Raw genomic sequence first — 17373 nt, 5'->3', positions numbered from 1 at the left:
ATAAATAAAATTATAATTATATATTCATTTATATATAAATTTTTTCAAACATACATAAAAGTGAATGGAATAGTATAATAACTTGCTATTATTCCTGGCTCAGCTTTAGCAATTACCAGTATATTGCTAATCTTGTTTCATCTACACTGTCTCACTATTTACCCCTTGCTGTTTATTAGGCTTTATCGCTTTATTGAGGTAAAATTAATGTAACAATAATGCAAAAATTTTAAGTATTAAAAGTACTTAAATTATACAATTCAATGAGTTTTTGTACATTTATAAAATTGTACAGTCATAACCATGATATAGTTTTAGAACATCTCCTTACTCAAGTAAGTTCTTTCTTGTCTGTGTGCAGTCAATTCCTGCTGCCTCCTAGCTCCTGTATCATATTTAGAAAGTTTATTTGTGTTACTTATTTATTGGGAGACTTTACCATAAATAGTGGTCGAATATTGTCAAATGTATTTTTCTGCATCTATTGAGATGATTGTGTTTTTCTTCATTCTATTAGCATGAATTGATTTTGATAGCTAAAGCAATCTTTCATTACATAAATAAATCCTACTTGGTCATGGTGGAATGCCCTTTGAATATGTTGCTAGATTTAGTTCACTCATTTTTTGAGGGATTTTTTCATTTCTGCTCATGAGGGTTACTGGTCTTTGCTTCTTGTGGGGCTTGTATCAAGGTAACACAGACCTCATAGAATTAGTTGGAAATTGTGCCTTCCTCTTCTACTTTTGAAAAAAAAAATGTTAGTGGTTGGTATTATTTCTTCTTAAAATATTTGCTAGAAATTACCAGTGAAGTCAACTGGGTGTGGGCTTTTCTTTGTGGAAAGATTTTTAATTTCTAGTTCAATTTCTTTTTGTGTTATATGTATGCCTGTTCCGATTTTCTATCTTGTGTTGTCAGTTGCAGTTATCTGTATATTTTTAGGAATTTGTCCATCTCATCTAAGTTAACTATTTGTACAAACTTTTTCATAGTATTCCCTTTTAATCTTTTTAATGTCTGTATTGTTGGTAGCGATGTCTCCTCTTTTCTTCTGTTTTCATTAATGTCTTTTTCTTTCTCAGTCTACATAAAGGATTGCCAATTTGTTGGTCTTTTCAAACAACTAATGTATTAGAGTTCTCCAAAGAAACAAAACCCATGTGAGATTATATATATATATAATATGTATATAATGTGTATATACACACACAAACACAAAAGGAAAAAAAGAGAGAGAGAGACACATTATTGAAATTGGCATACACAATTATGAAGGCTGAGAAATCCCATGATGTGCTATCTGCAAGCTGGAGAGGAGAACCAGGAAAACCAGTGGTGCAATTTAGTCCAATTTTAAAGGCCTGAGGACCAGGAGAGCTTGTGGTACAATTCCCAGTCTGAAGCCAAAGTCCTCAGAACTGGTGTGGGGGCTGCTGGTGTAAGTCCCCAAATCTAAAGACCTGAAACCAGGACCTCTGATGTCTGAGAGCAGGAGAAGATGAATATCTCAGCTCCAGAAGAGACAATTTGCCCTTCCTCTGCTTTTTTGTATTATTTGGGCCTTTAATGAATTGGATGATGTTCTCCCACGTTAGTGAGGGTGATCTTTACTCATTCTAATGTTTCAAATGCTAATTTCTTCCAAAACACCTTCATAGACACACTTAGAAATAGTATTTTACTGCCTATTTAGGCATCCCTTAGCCCAGTCAAATTGATACATAAAACTAACCATCAGAACTAACCTTTGCTCGTTGTTATACATGGCTTAACATAGAATTCTTAGTTGGCTTTTTTTTGGAAATTTGAATATGTCATGTCATTGCCTTCTTGACTTGATCATTTCTGATGAAAATTCATTTAATTGTATTTTTGTCTCATGTATGTGATAAGTTGTTTTTCATACTACTCAGGGAATGGATACAGTAGATTTTCTAGACTTTCGTCAAGTGATACTGATACTGCCAGGTCCAATTTTCTCAGACCTGAGGAGCCAAGAAAGCCAGAAAGACTGGTTCTGGGTAAAAATGAATTGTGTTGCCAGCCCATGAAGGCAGCTGGGCCCACTCTGTGGGGGAAGAGGGTGACGGCTAGATGTCTAAGATTTAATTGATCTACCCCTGAAACTTGGAGAAAAACAAGTATTCTCCACTCCTTAACCTTGCTTTGCCTTTCCTTGTGTCTTATCACGAACAGATTCATTTCAAGACTCATCACTAATCTGAAGATTTCAAATAAAGAAGCACAGATCTGTGTTGATAGATTGAAAAAAAAGGTAGATATCTTTAAGATGCATTTGTCTTTTTTTTTTTTTTTTTTTTTTTGCTTTCTTATGATGTGTTTAGGTGTAAAATTTCAGAGTTTATCTAATTTGGGGTTTGTTGAAAATTTTACATCTTTAAATATTTGTATCAAATTTGGAAATATTTTAACATTATTTATATAAATATGTATTTCTGCTTTCTTATTTCCTCTTTTAGGACTTCTAGGAGACATATGTGCCTCATGTTTTCTTACAAGTTTCTTAGGTTCTGTTCATATTTCTTTATTTTATTTTTCTCTCTGTTCTTCATATTTGATAAATTCTAATAACATGTCTTCAAATTTACTCATTTTTCTGTCATCTCACATTTACTCTTTAGCACCTCTAGTAAGTTTTAAATTTCTGTTCTTTTACTTATCACCCCTAAATTTCCATATTTTAAATAATTTCTATGAATTTATCACAATAACCTATTTGTTGAATTATTGTCATTATACTTTCTTGTAATTCTTTATACAGAATTTCTTTACATATTTTAACATATATATGTAACAACTCCTTTGAAGTATTTATCTACTAAGTCCAAAATGTGGGCCCCCCTCAGAAACAATTTCTATCTGTTACTATTTTTTTTAATGAGACACACTTTGTTTCCTTCCATATCTCATTTATTTGTGTGTTAAAAATGAGATATTTTAGATAACATATTGCAGCAAGTCTGTATCATAATTTATCCCTAAAGTTGTTGCTTCTGCATGTTTAGTGACTTGCCTGGACTGTATCTCTGGAATTTGATTATGCTTAGTGGATACTGGTGTTTCTGCTTGGTATACAGACATACACACAACACACATACACATTCACACACACACACACATTTAATTCTTGGATTTTTTATTATTATTATTTTAAGCCTGGTTACCTAAGAGTCACCTCTCTCTGCATAGCTTAGTAGTCAGTCAATGACTGGTCAGAGATTGTGTTCAAAGACCTCAAGCCAGTAAAGCTTCCACCCTATACTGGTGGATATGTTTTTATATTGGAGAATACATTCAAATTTCAGGCAGTTTTTAAATCAGCCCAGCTTTTAGGATTTTTGGCCTCTCTTCTATTAAGTTATGCATATCAAGATAAACCAGGGGTGTATGGACAGATAGCTTAGGCTCTCTCCCATCTCTTTTGTGCAGGTGTGTGAAGAACTTGTTAAATAACCCTATGAATACCTTATTTGGAGTATCTCTTTGTAAATTTCTGGTGAGGTTCCTGGTCCATTGTTTGCCCCAGGCAGAAGTGCAACCTCAGGCTAACTTAGCACTGGTCTTCACAATGTGTTTGCCACTGAGATCACAACCGTTCAGACAATGCCACTTGTGAGTCCTTTCTGTGCTCTGACCCCAATCAAGGCATCCCTCTCCACATTGTGCTGTACTGGTAGAATAAGTGTGCAAATTGAGCTGAGGTGAGGGTTGGGAGTAGCCCATGGGAGAAATGTTGCACTCTCCCTGTTCTAATCCATAGCTTAGTTTTCTTTTCCTTTTCTTGAAAAACACTCACCTCTCAACTTGGTGTATTCTTTTAGTCAATTTCCATAATTCTGTATTGTTTCCAGTTTTACAGTTATTTTGTAGGGAGACAATTTGCTGTGCTTTTTATTCTTTTATTTCCAGTTTCTCTCTAGATGCTTATATGCTTCCCCTCCCCTGTTTTGAATCGTTGCCTGTATGAGCCCCTTCGACTGACTAAAGTGTGTCATAGCCTTGAAATTTGTGCTTGAATGAACAAAATGTGTAATCATATATATGGAGTTAAAACTTCAGGAGAAATGTTTTTAAGAGGTAGATAGTTGCGTGGAACTCATTAGCAAACACAACATATCCGTATACTTTTCTATATGCACTCATGACCACCTAGGTTTCACTAATTTCCACCTAATTTTATTTTAATTTATATAGAATGATAAAAAATTGAGTGAACAAAAAGATTAAATAACATTTGCCTACTTGTCAATTTTTGTTGTTGTTGTTAGAGGAAGTCTCACTCTGTCACCCAGGCTGGAGTGCAGTGGCATGATCTCAGCTCACTGCAATCTCTGCCTCCCAGGTTCAAGCATTCTCCTACCTCAGCCTCCCAAGTAGCTGGGACTACAGGTATGGGCTACAAGCCTGGCTTTTTTTTTTTTTTAAGTGGAGACGGGGTTTTGGCATGTTGGTCAGGCTGGTCTCTAACTCCTGAACTCAGGTGATCCATCTACCTCGGTCTCCCAAAGTGCTGGGATTACAGTTGTGAGCCACTGCTCCTGGCCCCTACTTGTCTATTATAATATTTTTTCAGTTTTGTGTGACAACTATGCTGGATTACCTGGAAGTATTCCAGTGCTAGTATTAAGAATTCTACCTTCTGGGAAAGCTCTCAGTTCCAGGAAGATTGGGAAAGGTTGATTGTTATCATTATTCCTCTGTGGCACCCTATATTCCAGCTGCAGCAAATCTCTAAAATTACCTCTCTTTCAAAGCCAGGCTGGCAAACATGCTGCGCTCTTCTAGTAACAGCCTTCAATTCCCCCACAAAACCCATTTTCAGAAAAAAGGTATAGATTATTTTAGAACTAATTCAGGTATCATTGTCTCCAGATAGTATACCAAAACCTCTGCTTTGTCTCTGTTTTTTAGCAACCAGAATGTCTTTTATAAAATTACTGACAACAATGTATTAGTGTTATTTGCTTACTTGTCACTTGTTTCAGTCAGTTATTTGCTGACAAGCTACTGCATAACAACCACAACATCTTAGTAGCATGCAAAAACAAGACTCATTTCTTGATAAACATTTGCTGGTTGACTGGGTTCAGTTGATTTAAGGTCAGGTCTGGGGCTGGGGAACTGCCTTTGCATGTGATGGAAAAAACGGGACAGCTCAATCACATAAGCAATTTCAGTCCTTTGCTTGTATTATGTTTGCAAATATTTCATTGGCCAAAGCAAGTCACATGGCCATACCCAATACTTATAGAGTGGAGAAATATATCATGCCTTTAGCCTGAGGATCAGGAAAGTTACATGGCAGAGGGTTGTGTACAAAATTGCTGATGTGTTGGATAAAGTAGTGCAAACTTCCACTGCTGTTTTTCCCAAGTTAACCTCAGTACAGAGACTATGCTCTGTGCCTAGGTTATAGAGCTAGCTAAGGAATTTAGTAGAAATGTGACCTTGGGCAAGTTTCTTTACATCTTTGTATCTATATTTTCTCATCTGTAATGTGTTGATAAGATCAATATCTATTTCTTTGGATTGTTGAGAATATTAAATATGATTATTTAGGAGAAGTTCTTAACACTGGACCTGGCATAAAGCCTTACACCTCCTGGCATGCAATAGGAAGCAAATAAATGTTTGTTGAAAGAGTAAAGGAATGTATGAAATGGAAAAGGGGGATCTTGGAAACATAAACATGGATATTTTAAGTTTTTGGGAGAATATGAAAGATAGACTTGGAATTGGGAAGGTCAACTTGGAAAGTGAACTAAAGCTTAGTTGAGGTGAAAGAAAACACATCCAATGTGTCCTTGGATAGAATCAACATATAAAATGAAGAATGTGTTCTTTTAGAAAAGAAATCTCAGCAATACAACCAAGACAATGGTCAATGGAATGATCAATAAAAACAAGGATTCACTCTTCCTAAATGTTCAATTGACCGGGAGTTTGAAAAATTACAGTAATCTGAGGGTTAAAGCTATAATTGAGTAAATGTAGTTATTTAAGGAAGGAGATAAAAATAACTCGTGTCATTATCATAAGCTTTTATTGCTATTGTTAATATTAAAAGATATCACAGTATGTAATATAAAGCAGTCATTTACAAAATGTAATTTGATAAATGTAACTGTATTTTAAAATAGTAAGCAGCAAATGGTAATACCAAAATGTAACTATGTTTAAAAAATTTCATTGCATTTTTATTAATACACAAATAACTATTTTATTTTTACCACATTTCTCAAAAGGAATCTTGGTTCTTTCAAAAACCTTTTGGTTTAACAAATTAACAAGTACACTATTTCTCAATGTTTTATCATCANGAGATAAAAATAACTCGTGTCATTATCATAAGCTTTTATTGCTATTGTTAATATTAAAAGATATCACAGTATGTAATATAAAGCAGTCATTTACAAAAATGTAATTTGATAAATGTAACTGTATTTTAAAATAGTAAGCAGCAAATGGTAATACCAAAATGTAACTATGTTTAAAAAATTTCATTGCATTTTTATTAATACACAAATAACTATTTTATTTTACCACATTTCTCAAAAGGAATCTTGGTTCTTTCAAAACCTTTTGGTTTAACAAATTAACAAGTACACTATTTCTCAATGTTTTATCATCACTTTTGATTTCTACAATTTATGTTGTAATATAAAACATAATAGAGATCCTGATGTTGTAATTGTCCAGTTTATTAATTATGCACATTGGTAAAGTAAAACAGATGGGTTAGAAATGATTTGTTTAGTGCAGTTTATCTTAAAGTAGATAACCTTCCTGAATGCATTTTAAAGTTTCCAAACTTTTTGTTTGTTTTAGTAAAATGCTATTTTCATTGTTAATTGAACTTAATCAAATTATGGTTAAAGAATATAGTCTGTAATTGTTGGAATGTATTAGACCTTAATTGTTAGTAAATATTTTATGAATACCTGAAAATAATGTATGGCTTATTTATTGGATGTAAGTTCTATTAAAATTTCTATTGGATCAATATCATTAATTGTATTATTTAAATTTACTGTACTTACCAATTTTTGTCATCTTCATAGACTGGTTTCTGAGAGAAGAGTGTTACAAGAGTGCAGTCCCCTACGAATTGCAGATTTGCTAATTCCTGTTTGCAATTATGTCAATGTTTGCATTATATATTTTAATTTTAAATCAATAAGTACATCTAAATTTGTAATAAACAAATCATCTTGGTGGATTTTTCCCCTATCACTATTACTGATTTTTACCAAGTAATAGAATTACCAAGAATTCTAATTTGTCTGCTATTAATACAGCTTTGCTTTGGTTAGTACTTTTTTGGTGTGACTTCATATCCACGTGATTTTAACTTGTCTGTGTGATTTTTTTTAAAAAAATTGTTGAGATATATTTTGTAAATTCCATTTGGATGCTCTGTTTTCTACACTGCAAGTTAACATATATCATGATCACTAATACATTTGCAAATATTTCTACCATCTTAACTCAATCATACTACCTATAATTTTCTTTCCTTTTGTTTTCTCTTTGCTTGTTTTCTCTTTGAATAATTTTAAAATATTTCCAAAATTTTTATCTGCTGAATTGGGAGCTATAGTGTTATATTAGTGTATATATTATATATCACTGTTGTATTATATTTACCTTAATTTTTCATATGCATACTATGTTATTTTCCAAGACATGAAAAGAAACTTTTCTCTCTTCAATGTTACGTGGACATTCCTTTACCATCTTGTTATTAATGTCTACAGTTTTTGTTTTTTACTATTACTCATTTCTGAAGTGAATCTAAGGAATGATATTTTATTCAATTCTGGAAAATTCTCTGGCAAAAGCTCTGATCCCTTTAAATACAGCTTCTCACTCATTTCTTTGGAGATTCTTGAGCAAGCTCTTTCATCTCTTTTTTGTGACTTTATAAATATATGTTTATATATTTATCTGTGACTTTTTGACCTAAATTCTGAGTGAATTCTTTTAAGCTATATTCTAACTCAGTAATTTTCAGAGACTGAAAATCAGCAATTCTGCTAACCAACTGTAAATAATATTTCTATTACGACATGGCAAGGAAAGTAAGCACCTTTTCTATACAAGGTCAGAGTACAACAGTAATAATGGGTGAAAATGTGTTTTTTTTTTTTTTTTTTAAGTTAATGTTAGCCTGGTGCCGTTGATAGCCTAGTACTGCTTGGTTCCTCCCACCTTGTGAATAAACAAATTCTGACATATCCAAATACTGAATCCCTAGCTCCTGCTTCTTATTAACAGTCTCTAATTCACAAGTTTCCCCACTCTCCTAATCCCTTTTTAGAATAATCCAGCCTACACCCAAACATATCCTCAAATCCCTTTCCTGAAGTTCTCCTAAGGTTCTTCCAGGATCTATTCTCCCTTGTTGTATCAAACCGAATAAACCTGAGTTTATTTGTGTGTTTCTTTAAAAATTTGTTTATTTGTTTTATTTAAGTTTACATTACAATTATATGTATCCTATATAACAAGCTTATATACCTTGTACAGTGGTTAAATACAGTTAATTAACAAATAAATACATTACTTTACATAGTTATAATTTTGTGGTGAGAATACATAATATATCCATGCTCAGCATTTTTAAAGAATACAATTTATCAGCATTAACTATAGTCACCATGCTGTGTAATAGATCTCACCATGCTGTGTAATAGATCTCTTGATCTTATTCCTCCTATCTAACTATAAATATATATACTTTGACCAGTATCTTCCTATCCACCCCAGCCTCCGGTAACCACCATTCTACTTTCTGCTTTTATGAGATCAACATTTTTAGATTCACGTGGTTTGTATCTAATTGTGTCTGGCTTGTTTTACTTAACACAGTGTCCTCTAGGTTCATCCATATTGTCACAAATGACAGGATTTCCTTCTTTTTTATGGCTAAATACTGTCACATTTTGCATACATGCCACATTTTCTTTATCCATTCATCTATTGATGGACACTTAGGTTGATTCCATTTCTTGGCTTTTGTAAATGGTGTTACAATAAACATAAATATATATATATATATACACACACATAATCTTCAAAGACTAATTTCATTTTCTTTGGATATATACCCAGTAGTGGGATTGATGGATCATATGGCAGTTCTTCTTTAAATTTTTATAATGACTATACTAATCTGCATTTCCAGCAACAGTGTGTGAGGGTTTCCTTTTTCTCTACATTCTTGCTACCACTTGTCCTCTTTTGTTGTTTTAATAGTAACCATTTTTTAACAGGAGTAAGGTGATATCTCTTGTGGTTTTGATTTGCATTTCACTGATCATTACTGATGTTGAACATTTTTTTCACATAACTTTTGGCCATTTGTATGTCTTCTTTTGAGAAATGTCTATTTAGGTCTTTTGCCCATTTTAAAAATTGGATTATTTCTTGCTTGAGCTTTTTAAGTTCTTTATATATTTTTTCAATGTAATCCCTTATCATATTTATGGTTTGCAAATATTTTCTCACATTCTGTAGGTTGTCTTTTCATTCTGTTGATTATTTCCTTTGCCATGCAGAAGCTTTTTAGTTTAGTTATCTATTTTTGCTGTTCTAGCCTGTGCTTTTGAGGTCATATACAAAAAAATTGTGTCTAGATCAATGTCATGGAGTTTTCCCCTATGTTTTGTTCTAGAACTTCGTAGTTTTGGTCTTACATTTAAGTCTTTAATATATTTAATATATTGTGAGTTGGTTTTTGCATATGGTGACAAGGGTCTAAGTTTACTCTTCTGTATGTGGATATCCAGTTTGTTGAAGAGACTGCTCATTTCCTATTGTGTGTTCCTGGAATCTTTGTTAAGAATCAATTAGATGTAAGGGCATGGATTTATTTCTGGGTTCTCTTTTCTGTTTCATGGTCTGTATGTCTGTTTTTATGCTGTACCATGCTGTTTTGGTTACTATAGCTTCATGGTATATTTTGAAGTTATAGTATGATGCCTCCAACTTTATTCTTTTTGATCAAATTGCTTTGGCTATTTGGGTTTTCTGGTTCCATATAAATTTTGGGTTTGTTTTTTCTGTTTCTGTGAAAAATGTTATGGTGTTTTGATAAGAGATTTCATTGAATCTGTTGATCACTTTGATATCAGAGACATTTTAGCAATATGAATTCTTCCAATCTGTAAACATGGAATGTTTTTCCATTTATATGTGTTTTCAACTTTTTCATTAATGTTTTATAGTTTTCAGTATACAGATCTTTCACCTCTTTGGTTAAATTTATTCCTAGGTATTTTATTTATTTATTTATTTATTTATTTATTTATTTATTTATTTATTTGTTGTGGCTTGATATGACTTGACTGTGTCCCCATCCAAATCTCATCTTGAATTGTAGTTCCCATAATCTTCACATGTCATGGGAGGGACCTGGTAAGAGGTAACTTAATCATGGGGCAGTTATCTTCATGCTGTCCTCATGATAGTTCTCACAAGATCTGATGGTTTTATTAGGGTCTTTTCCCCCAGTTTGCTCAGCACTTCTCCTTGTTGCCACCATGTGAAGAAGGACATGTTTGCTTCTCCTTCTGCCATGATTGTAAGCTTCCTGAGGCCTCCCCAGCTATGCTGAATTGTGAGTCAACTAAACCTTTTTCCTTTATAAATTACCCAGCCTCAGGCAGTTCTTTATAGCAGTTTGAAAATGGACTAATAAATACACAGCAAAAATAAATGAATGCACACAAATCTCAAACCTTCACCATAACTAGAAGACAAAGAAACATCGACTTCAAATTACAGAAGAAAAACTATAAATAAAAAAGAAGAAAACAATAATTTGGGGGATAACTAATTCTTCGTCTTCTACTACAAAGCTTTGTGGAGATCAAAAGGAAAGAGTACAAGTACACAGAGGAGAGAAGTTTAAAGAAAAATTATATTAGAAAGACAAAGTTTTCATAAGTACAAAAATACTGAGAAACAATCCTCATAAACCTGATGTAAAAGTTTGTAGTGTCCTGGAACACAGTTTGCTTCTTGCGGAGAAGAGAATAAAGAGGAAGGGGCAACTTTTTACTTCTGGCAATGATGACATGACAGGGAATAATAAACTTTCTCTGTAAACAACCAGAAAAATGAACAAAAGTATATGAACCAATTGTTTTCAGATAGTGAATCACTCACAGCGCAGGACAGGGACCCCTGAGAGTAGGAAAATAAAAATGGACCTTAAGATTAGTCTGACTCCCTAACTGGAAGCACATTTTAGACCATGGTGTGAAGAGGAGAATCCTAAGCAGAATAGTAGCCTCATTGAGTTAAGGTAAATCAGACCCAGGTCATGGAGGTGGAGGTTTTAGGGCAGATGTCCAGAGAAGAGGGAGCTATTATTATTACTACTACTGCTACTGCTACTACTACATACATGCACACACACACACACACACACACACACATACACACACACACAGCTTCCAAAATCTACATAAATCTTGGGTATTTAGTGATGCTTAATCTCTACATGTGTAAAATACAATTCCATGGGGCTGAAGAGAGAATCACTTTCATGGAGCAATAAATTGAAATATTCCTAGAGCGTACAGAGAGTGGGGGGAATGTTTAGGCTCTAATCATCTAGAAATGAGGGTTTTCACTGGTTAACTAAACAATGGATAGAGACCCTAGAAGGGGCAAATTTAGTAGTAGGGCTAAACAACTCTGAGAGGAAAGGCTACTCTAGACTTTCTGTAACAAATCTCAAAACCAAGCCACAAAAAGTTCCAGTTTATTCACAAGTAAAGTCCAGCAAACTTTAAAGGAAAACAATAAAATCAGGCACTGAAAACATACAAATCACAAGCTCCAGCATCTAATAAAACATTTCTAAAATGTTTTACTAGAACATGTCAAGAATTAGGAAAATATGACTCATATTAAGAAGAAAATAAATTAGTAGAAATGGACATAAAAATGAGATGATGGAATTAGCAGAAAAGGGACTTAGATAGATATAACATTTTCAATGATTTAATTAAAAATATGAACATAATGAGGAGAGAATTAAGAGATATAAAAACAACAAAAGAATCATTTATTTATGAAATACAGTATCTGAAATTTTAAAAATTCACTGGACAGTATTTACAGCAGAACCAACACTGCAGAAGTAAAGATTATTCGACTTAGCTATACAACCATAGAAACTATCCTAACTAAATGGAGCATAGAGAAAATATTTAAAAACATGAATAGAGACTCAGTATCCTGAGAAAATATAAAGTGACCTAGCATATCTATAATTGGAAAATAAGAACTACAGCAAGGAACATGGTAATTAAATTAGTGAAAACCATTAATAAAGTGATGAATCTTAAAAACAGCAAGAACCACCCCCCAACATTATTTGGTGAGACAAAAGGTAAGAATTACTGCAGACTTTGTATTAAAAGCCATGGAAGCCAAAAACAGTGGAATATCAGTTCTGTAGTATTCCTGACAAGAGGGCATAACCCAAATCTAACTTTGAGGAAACATCAGACATCCATAAATTGAGGGACATCTGCAAAATTTTTATGTCATTAGAGATGAAAAAGACTGATTTAAGATATGAAGGTTACGTGACAACTAAATGAAATATGTGGTCCTAAAGCATATTTATTCTTCTTTATTTGCTGTAAAGAATAATATTGGGACAATGAACAAAATTTGAATAAGTTTTATAGATTATAGAATAGTGTTGTATCTTTATTATTTTCCTGATTTTTATTATTTTATTGTGGTTATACAAATATAAGTATTTAGGGGTAAATAGATAAAATTTCTGTAGCTTTCTCTTACGTGATTCACAAAAAATATTAAGATATACTTACATATCTAGAGGAAGTTGTGTATCAAATATATACTTCCTCTAGATATGTAAATATATCTTATATATCTATATATATATAGCCTCCTCTAGATAGTTGTATAACAACTTCCTCTGGATATGTAAATATATACCCTCTAGATATGTGTGGGAGTTTATTAAGGAGTGTTAACTCACGCAATCATAAGGTCCCACAATAGGCCATCTGCTAGCTGAGGAGCAAGGAAGCCAATCCCAGTCCCAAAGCTGAAGAACTTGGAGTCCCATGTTCGAGGTCAGGAAGCATCTAGTATGGCAGAAAGTTGTAGGCTGGGAGCCTAAGCCATTCTAGCCTTCTCACGTTTTTCTGCCTGTTTTATATTCTAGCCACACTGGCAGCTGATTGTATGGTGCCCACCCAGATTAAAGGTGGGTCTGCCTTTCCCAGCCCACTGACTCAAATGTTAATCTCCTTTGGCAACACCCTCACAGCTACACTCAGGAGTAATACTTTCCATCCTTCAGTCCACTTAGGTGGACACTCAGTATTAACTATCACAGCAGCCACCCACCCACCCAACTGAAACTACACTTTGGCACGTGAAGAGATCTACCTTTCCCTGGTCTTAAACAGTGAGTCTGCTCCCTCCCATCTCCCAAGTGTTGTTGAACCCTTATAGTCAATAGGTCTCTGCAAGAGCCAGCTCTCTGAGTGACCTAGTCTGCTTTTGAGTTCAGATCTCTGTAGCTTTGAGCTTCAGCATCACTTGTGGGCTTGGATTTTGGTACACATGGTTATTTGCATTGTTCTCACCATAACTATGTCTCATTGCTTTTCTATTTGTAGGTTTTAAATGTCACTGCTAGAAGTGTATTGAAGCCTGAAATTATGGAACCCTTTTGACCAAAAGTTTTATTTGGTAGGTTTAACAAAAGTTATAATCACTTTGGGCTATTATTGATAATATTTTTCATATAATTAATTCTATGCAGAATTTTGATCTTTTAATATCATTTCTATTTTTTTTTTATTTCAATAGCTTCTGGGGTACAAGTGGTTTCTTGTTACATGGATGGATTCTATACTGGTGAATTCTGAGATTTTCTGTCACCTCAGCAGTATACACCATACCCAATAGGTAGTCTTTTATCCATCAACCTCTCTCCCAATCTCCACCCACACAGGGAGTCTCCAAAATCCATTATATCACTCTGTAATGCCTTTGTGACCTCATAGCTTTAGCTCCCACTTATTAGTGAGAACATATGGTATTTTGTTTTACATTCATGAGTTACTTCACTTAGAATAATGGTCTCTAACACCATCCAAGTTGCTGTGAAAGACCATTATTTCATTCCTTTTTATGGCTGAGTAGTATTCCATGGTGTATATATACCACATTTTCATTATCTACTTTTTGATTGATGAGCACTTGGGTTTGTTCTGTATCTTTGCAATTGTTAATTGCGCTGCTATAAACATGCATGTGTATGTGTCTTTTTCACAGAATGACTTATTTTCCTTTGAATAGATATCCAGTAGTGGGATTGCTGGGTTGAATGGTAGATTTACTTTTCATTCTTTAAGGAATCTCCATACTGTTTTCCATAGAGGTTGTACTGATTTACATTTCCAGCAGAAGTGTAAAAGTATTCTCTTTTCACCACAACCATGTCAATATCTATTGTTTTTTGACTTTTAAATTATGGTCATTCTTGTAGAAGAAAGGTAGAGTATCCCATTGTGGTTTTAATTTGCATTTTCTTGATAATTAGTGATGTTGAGCATTTTTTTCATACATTGGTTGGCTGCTTGTTCATCTTGTTTTGAGAACTATCTATTCATACCCTTACCCACTTATTGATGGGATTATTTGACTTTTTCTTGATGATTTGTTTGAGTTCCTTGTAGATTCCGGATATTAGTCCTTCGTCAGATGCATAGTTTGCAAATATTTTCTCCTACTCTGTGGGTTGTCTGTTTACTCTGCTGATTATTTCTTTTGCTGTGCGGAAGCTTTTTAGTTTAATTAGCTTCTATTTACTTATTTTTGTTCTTGTTGCACTTGCTTTTGGTGTCTTAGTCATGAATTATTTGCCTAGGCCAATATCCAGAAGAGTTTTTCCAATGTTATCTTCTAGAATTTTTAGGGTTTCAGGTCTTAAATTAGGTCTTTGATTCATCTTGAGTTTATTTTTGTTTAAAGTGAGAGATGGGGATCCAGCTTTATTTGGAAATCCAGATTCAGTAAGTTTACTTGTTCAGCAGGGTAGTCCATTCACTTAGGATATTATAGAACCTATGATTATTGCAGTGACCATGAGATGACTAATGGAAAAAAAGAATAGGAGAAAATAATTTATGTATACATAATGCTTGATTTGAAAAACTGGTACTAACCCATCTGAAACACATGCAATATTCACCCAATAAATATTTTGAGTGCTCACTATATGTAAAGCAGAGTCTGGACATACAATAATAAATCACACTTACCATAGTTTCCAGGACCTTACCATCTAAAAGGAAAGATAAGCCATCAATAAATAAAAGATATAGATACAAACAAAAATGGCTGTAAGAGTTCAAAGGAATGAGAAATAAAATCTAGCTGTAAGGGATTAAATAAGCCTTTTAGAAACAAGTGTTTTTTAGCTAGATCTTGAAAAATGAGATCTTTGTAACTACTTAAGGTAGGGGCTAGAGTTTAGACTTGGATCAGCTCTAATTAATGAAAGAACAGCAATAATAAAGAAATGTCTCCATTTCAAACAGAGAGGTTATAGTTTCCTAAAAAACGACACATTTGACTACTTGATATATTCATAGTGGTTAGTTCTTTTCCCATCTACAGCATCCTTTCTACTTAACATCCGTTACTTTCTAACTCACTCATAACTCTTTTATCTGTTTAACCTCAGACTTTCTCTCATTTTTTTCAAAACGCTGGTTGGTCTCTTGATTAACCTTGGTTATGAAAAAATTAGTGATCATCTATGAGCAAGTCCTCAGCTACAGGAGGAAAACTGTAGCAATCTATAGTTATCATTTTTAATGTTTAGCAAGCACTTTTTAATAAAAAAGAAGACTCTGTTAAAATGTTTCTTGTCTATCAAAGAGACAATGCAATTGTTTTGCTTTTATTTCGGCATTACCTCCTCTGTAATGCTACTTCTTTATGCCTTTGGCAATGTGGCATAGTGGACATGTATTTTGGAATTCTGTTCATCTGAATACAAATCCTGGTTTTGCTGCTTACTGGCTGTATGGCTTCATTGCACATCCTCCATCTCATGTTCCCTTGATTGGCAAGAATGGAGCTAATCCTATAAACCTTTCAGGTTTGTAGAGACAGTGAAACAAGTTAAGTGAGTCAAGGTGTCCAACTAGTTTCATAGGAGTTAATCAATAAATGCTATTTTCCCTTCTTTCTTGCTGTCTTTAATCATGTTCTTCCTTCATCCTTGTATACTCTCCTTTTCTTCCTCATTGTCTTTCTTTATTAAAGTCCAACTCATCATGCAAGTTCAATTCCATCTTCTGTGGATCCTTCCCTAAATGCCCTGCAGTGATAATTACTTGAACTTTGTTTTGTGCTCCAACAACATGTGGACTGAATTTCCACGTAGCACATAGTGTGGAGTTAAATTGCTCAGGGCATCAGCTGAAAGAATCCAACTCAAGGTGTTTGGCAATGATGCTATTGCATCATTTATATTAAACAGGCAATGAATGCAACCAAGCCTGAAAGAATCTTGGAAAATATGTGTGAATTGATTTAAAAGTTCCTGTTCATGACTGAGATGTGATTCTTATTATTTAAGAGGTCAAGCAAGAAGCTGGTGATACTAATAATAGGAGTGACTTTGGAGCATTCATTTCAGTCATAAATTTATTACCCTTTAATGCTGGGTAATAAAGAGTTAAAAAAAAAAAAAAAACACCCAAACTCATATATATAGAACTGGACTTTATGAGAAGCCCAGTTCTGGGACTCTTGAGAGTAGTTTTGACAATATACACCTTCTGTGTTATGTGTTATCTTTAGAATCTAATGTTATAAGACATGTCTTCTTTGTATTTCATTCCTTCATATTTATCACTTTTAAAAACTACATTGTAACCTCTTGAGGATCAAAATCATATTATACATGAAACATAAAGCATGTATAATTAATATTTAGAAAATTAAAATTGAAATTGGATCTGTAGAAATAAAGCAATAGAGGAAGAAGGCAGAAATAAGTCACAAAGTTCTCTTCCTGAACAATAATAGCAAATCTTTATTAATTGCTTTATATACACTATTCTTTTAATTTTTAAAACTATGCTATTTGATGAAAACAGTTATAACCTCCAATTTACAAAGGAAGAAACTAAGATTTAGAGAGAACTCAAGTCACTTGCCTGAGGTTACACTTAAGCAAGTGGCAAAGACACGATTCAAATGTAAATCTAAGGTTGAATCCAGAGTGAATGTGAATCCAACTACCTTTCCTTCCAGAAGTTCTTTTTC

This window comes from Rhinopithecus bieti, unplaced genomic scaffold, assembly GCF_001698545.2.
Source record: "Rhinopithecus bieti isolate Rb0 unplaced genomic scaffold, ASM169854v2 scaffold_6782, whole genome shotgun sequence".
Taxonomy (NCBI): Eukaryota; Metazoa; Chordata; class Mammalia; order Primates; family Cercopithecidae; genus Rhinopithecus; species Rhinopithecus bieti.
This window is presented reverse-complemented; position numbering follows the sequence as displayed.